Source organism: Nicotiana tabacum, chromosome 14, assembly GCF_000715075.1.
Source record: "Nicotiana tabacum cultivar K326 chromosome 14, ASM71507v2, whole genome shotgun sequence".
In the NCBI taxonomy this organism is placed as follows: Eukaryota; Viridiplantae; Streptophyta; class Magnoliopsida; order Solanales; family Solanaceae; genus Nicotiana; species Nicotiana tabacum.
The window spans coordinates 86,393,027-86,398,833 of record NC_134093.1 but is presented as its reverse complement, the minus strand read 5'-3'; the positions used below and the strand labels follow the sequence as shown (position 1 = coordinate 86,398,833).

Genomic DNA, 5,807 nt, shown 5'->3' with positions numbered 1-5,807 from the left:
AGTTGACTTCTTTGGTGTTTGACTCGATCTTCTTCAAAAGAATTGATTCCATACAATCTAGAGGTGGAAAAGAGTCTGCGACAATTAAGGAAAGAGAAAGAACTTATCAAAACGTTCTTGGGGAAACCTTCAACCCAAGAACACATGGCTAATAACAGTGACAACAGAGTAGACTTAGCCAAAAGAGAGGCATCACAATAAGAAGCTGTACGAATAGCAGCTGAGGCAGGCCGTATAGTTGTTGATGTGACTATCAAAGATGGTGGGGGTCGAAGATTCAATCTAAACCGATCCTTGGTTGAAGACTAGTTTGAAAATATGGTCCCAGGCCTGGTACAATATTGGATGATTATTCCAGACCAGTCTACAATCAGGGATTGTCAAGTGTCAGACCTCCACCCATAGAAACGAATAATTTCGAGTTGAAGAAAGGTTTGCTTCAAACTATCCAGAACAACTGTCTTTAGAGGGAAGGTAAATGAAGATCCTAACTCTCACTTGATGGATTTTGAGTAAATCAAAAACACCTTCCATTACAACGGAGTGTCAAAAGATGCAGTCTACTTAAGGGCTTTCCCTTTTTCGCTGAAGGATGACGCAAAGCAGTGGCTTCATAACTTACCAACGGGTTCGATCAGGACATGGGAATATATGACTAAAAAGTTCCTTGACAAATACTTCTCAGCTGCAAAAATAGTGAAATTCAGAAAGGAAATTCACAACTTTTGCCAGAAGGACACCGAAATAGTTTTTGAGGCTTGGGAAAGATTCAACGAGATAGTGAGAAAGTGTCAGCATCATGGGATTGAATTGTGGATGCAACTTCAGGACATTTGGGATGGACTGATACCTTCTTTACGACAAACTCTAAACACTGCCATTGGAGGACTTTTAATGAAGAAGACTCCTGAGGTGATTGTTGTAATTCTTAATGAGCTCTCTGAAGATGCTAAACAATGGCTTGCTGAGGGTAATGATAGAATAAAATCAGTTGGGGTTCATCAAGTAGATTCTAACACATCAGTGGAAGACCTGCTAGATGCCATGGCCAAAGAGATAAAGAAAGTTGACCTTAGCCAAGGTCCAGAGTCAACCATCATCAGTTTGTGACTTCTGTGGAATGGGTCACCCAACGCTTAAGTGTCAGGCTTCAGCTGTAGATGAAATGGTAAATGATGTGGGAAGTTTTGATAGAAACAACTACCAGAGTGGTAATAAGTTTGAATACTGAGACTTCCTCTTTCTTTTTCTTCCCACTGCCGATTGATCCTGACTGGCAATCTATTTGGGGGTTTGTATCCTACTGGCATATCCATATTTAGGTGAATACTTAGTTCCTCATAGTCCAGGCTTTCACTTCCTCGGGCAACTTGGAGACTCTTCATTTTCCTTCTCAACATTTGCAACTGCTCAGATACTGACTCTTTTTCCTTACGTCTGGCCTCTATCTCCAACTCGACGTACTAATCGATCTTATGTGGCACCCTGACCATGATGAGTGTTGTAAAGGTAGGTTCGGCAATGACATATACAGGGGGAACGTACCGCTCGTGAGTAGTGGCATGTGCCACAGGTATGTGCTGGTTCGTGGTGAAAGTGACTTCGTCACGAGGAGGGGTAGTTGCATTAGTGGTAATAGGCGGGTTTTGTGATGTCCGAGGATATTCGGGTAGGTAGTGAGTGTGAATAGGGAGATTTGGTGGGTTAGTGAGAATTACTGGAGGTATGACTTGAGTGATGGGGATTAGGTTGGAGTGTTGTTGTTTTGCCGTGACGTTGAAAGAAAATGATCTGGAAGTGAATCCAAAGAAGGGAATCTGGGTGGTTGAGGAAGTGTTGTCACGACCAGGTGCGCCAATTCTCTGATATGTTGTACCTCATCCCTTAAGGATTCTATTTCTTGGGCCATCCTGGCCACGTGTTTATCATTCCTAATGCTATCCATTTCCCCTAATCGCCCCGGGATGTCGGCTACGACCAAAGCATGTTCAGTTGGATCTTCTGCAGCTGACATCTTTCCCTTAGACCATAGATTGTATGGTGGCTCCGCCAGTTTAGTTGACATAAATCACCTTTCTTTTCTTTTTTGGGTGTAATAATAAAGCAAAAGAAAATAAGAAGAAAGAAAAGAAAAAGAGAAATAGTCAGTCTCTTCATCTTATACGGGCATAAAATCACGTGAAGCAGGCAATTCGTGCATTACAAACTAGCGTGTTCCTAAAATTTGTAGGGACCTCTCATTGCTGAAGGTAGGTCTAATTCACGGACATTTGACAAACATTTAGACTTGACATATTTAGATCCGAAGAAATTTGTTTTCATTGATAATTTAGACTGATACAAATGGGAATAACGATTACATCATAGAGTTTCATGGGCTTAGACAATTTGCCCTTTTGGAAAGTAAAAGAGAGAACTAAGGATAAAGGTACAAAGTAAGGAATGGAGGGGAAATAAACCAATTCTAATAACCATCCCCTGAGTCGCTTCCTGTACCCTTCTCTTCTTCTAGCTCCTCTTCTGCATCCTCCTCCGGATCTTCCTCAAACTCTTCTTCATCATCGTTGAATTCAAACTCCTCTTCTGGTTCTTCTTCTAGTTCTATGCTTGACTATATATGGATGCATTCTACTATCCGATCATCCTCTTCAGCCAGTAGCAACAAATGGTCAAGAGATCCCGGGACCACCTGATGATGCAATGATATGGTCACAAGATAATATGGCAGGATTTCCTGGTAAATCTGTAAAGCAACCACCGCATCCTTTAACCAAGCTATACTCTCTCTGCTTGGGCGGGCCAGTTTTTCTTCTTCGTTAATCCATACGTAGTACTCGGGGGTGCACCACGAATTTTGACACATAGGCATTGTTACTGGGTCATTCCACTCTTTTTGCAGTTTCCTTATCCTGGGAATTGGAATCTGGCCATTGTATTCATCCTCGTACAACGCCGTCCTTGTCCACAAAGGCACAACTTGGATCATGCCAAATTGTCCGAGAACCCGCAGAGGTGAGTATGGTTGAATGCCTTCTCATTCAATCAACTCGATGAAGTACTTTGGGGAATTCTCAAGATTGCTCTTCCCCCTAACCAAGAGCATTTCCAGTTGATCCATTCTCTTGTCAGATTGGTTAGTGTTTCCCTCCATCCTTCTTGCCCGTGTGGGGAGATCCAGTGTCTCATTCTTTAATTATGGTTGCGGATCATACTACTGACACGCACGAAGTAGTCGACAGTGGCCTCCCGCTGGAAAAAGTGTTCAGTAGCCTAAATTTGAAGTAACAAGTTGCATCCTTTGAAAAAAACATATCCCCATGCACATGCATATAAGTCTCTCAGCATCTCGGCCACCACCATCGGCACCAAAATAGCTTGAAGATTCCCGCGGAAGGTTTCCAGGACCACTGGTAACAAGTTGATGTTGATATGGCCCCTCCGCTATGGGAAGACCAATAATCCCAACAGTGCCATTGCAAAAGGGATAGGCCTGAGACTCTCCCACGTCGCCTGGTCATATTGGAACTCCCCTAAATACCACTCATAGCTTTCACGGTGGCCAAAACTGTCGGACATCTGGTCAAGGCACACCCATCTGTCCTCGATACTTTGGAGGCTTCTGCTACTGGTAAGACCTAGAACATCCAAGAACCGATAACCGGGCATAGTAACTGGTAGCACTTGCTTTCTTAAATTGAATTATCTCCATAAAACTTGTGAGTTCCTCCAATGTCGGTACCAACTCACATTCGGCAAATTTTAATACCACTTTAGCTGGATCCCAAAATTCTATCAACAGGAGAGTGAGTACTCTATCTGCTCGTATGTTCCTCAATGCAGTTAATTCCCCTAGGTGCGTCCGAACTTCATCTCTGTGTTTCCGACGAATATTCTTCCACCACTGTTTCAACTTATGAGGTGCTCCCATTATCATGCTAATTTCAAGGATGTTCTGGTTGATTTTCATTTTTCCTGAGGTGGGTAGAAGAAAAATATTTGGGTAAGTGTTTGCTGCAGATTCATAAGTGCCTTGTTATGTTTGTTTGTCTTTCCACAGAAATTATGTTGTTGGGTACATAACCCGTTGATGTTAGGGTGGCTTTCCTAATTGTGTGTTAGTTCCTGGGACAAACTCACCTAGGGTTTATGCAGTATGACCTTTTTTATTAGAGTAGAGTGTTTCCTACTTTTGAGTTGGATTGAGGACTGTGAGAAGTTATGTCAGTTGACCTGACAAAGCCATTCTCTAAAACTAGAGAGTTTTGAAAAGAAGGTTCGGAGGGGTGTAAAAGACAAACCTCGCGTGCCATTATGTGTGATAGTGTACGGCCAAGACTCGATTGGAAGAGATGTGATAACAGTGTATATAAAGTAGTAACAAACAAGGGTATAGCAACAATATAGCAAAGTGAGCAGATAAGGCATGTAAGCATGTAACTGCAATTTCGATCATAATAAAAGCAATGTACAAATAAATATAGAAGCCAAATTAGTCTAAATGTGCTAAGGTCAGAACCTAAGTGTGTATCCCCAGTAGAGTCGCCATGTTGTTGCACCCTACTTTGCACTAGTAAAGATAGGATTCAACTTGTGATTTCTCTGTTGTTGATTAAAGAGAGTCGCCACCTAATATTTAAATGTATACTAGGGTACCTATTTGATTACTAAGTCATATTCTTATTAGTAGTCTGCTAACATGTAAGATTATGGGTAAGAGTCCTTGTTCTTTTAAGGGGAAGGTGTTAGGCACCTCTTAAAATCTACCTAAGGTAGCTCAATAGGATTTAAACTAAGTTTGGGATCAATTATTTATAAAATGCTTTGACTAACGATAAGGAATGCTGCTTACTGTATACCTAAGTACGATATTGATAGAAAGAATGCAGGGTCCTAAAAGTATATGAGTTTATGAAGAGGTTCATAAGAGATATTAAAAGACTTTTGAAATTGGCATATAAAGGTATATGAGTTTATGGGGGATGGTTATTTGCATAAATCTAATGGAATGTTTTGTAAGAAAGTGAACCTATAATTACCTTTGGAGAGTTTTCAAAGAAGAGGTTATTTGCCGAAAATTCCTTAAAGGCGACAGTTCTTGAAGTTCTGATTTTCCTTTTGAAAATGAAGTTGAGATCCGATTTCTCTTTTTGAAATAGAGATGTTGTTTTGCTAACTTCTGGATTTTAAAATCTTTAAAGGAAAGAAGGGTGAGTGAAAAATATAATAATTTGCGAGTAGATTATAATTAGTGAGTTAAGGATCTACTTCTAACAAATTTGCCTTTTAAATCCTATATTATTTAAGGCTTGCCTAAGTTTATATGATATTAAAGCATAAAAGAAAAAGCATGGGATCTAATATATAAGTATTATATACATGAGATATAAACAACAACAAAGGCATAATTAACATTAATTTAAACTAACAGAAACAATATACTAACGAGATAGTAAATAACGATAAAAGAGCTGAGGGAGAGAGGATTGGACTCTGTGATTGGGACTCAAGAAGGTAGACCCAGCAGTGAAAGAAGCGAATACAGCTGATTTTGGACTCCTGAACGAGATGCAATAAGGTTGGAATTGGGCCTGAGTTCATCAAGAACTCAGAGGCCCAAACATATTTACATGTCAAAAATAAGAAGGTCATTAGACATATATCCAATATATTCAGCGTGTTCTAACTACAGATCATACTTTGATGCATATGACAAGTACACAAACAGATAATTGAAGCAAGAATAAGATTAATATGGTAAAGGAAATTATATATTAATGTGATGGCTTTACTTAGCGAATAATTCGCAT

At 40.1% G+C, this 5,807-nt stretch overlaps 1 non-coding gene across 1 annotated transcript; it reads right to left on the bottom strand.

Moving 5' to 3' along the window:
- Positions 1–699: 699 nt before the first annotated feature.
- Positions 700–806, bottom strand: LOC142169276 (small nucleolar RNA R71). Its single transcript, XR_012698985.1, has one exon. It is a non-coding gene; the product is annotated as a small nucleolar RNA R71 (small nucleolar RNA).
- Positions 807–5,807: the final 5,001 nt, after the last annotated feature.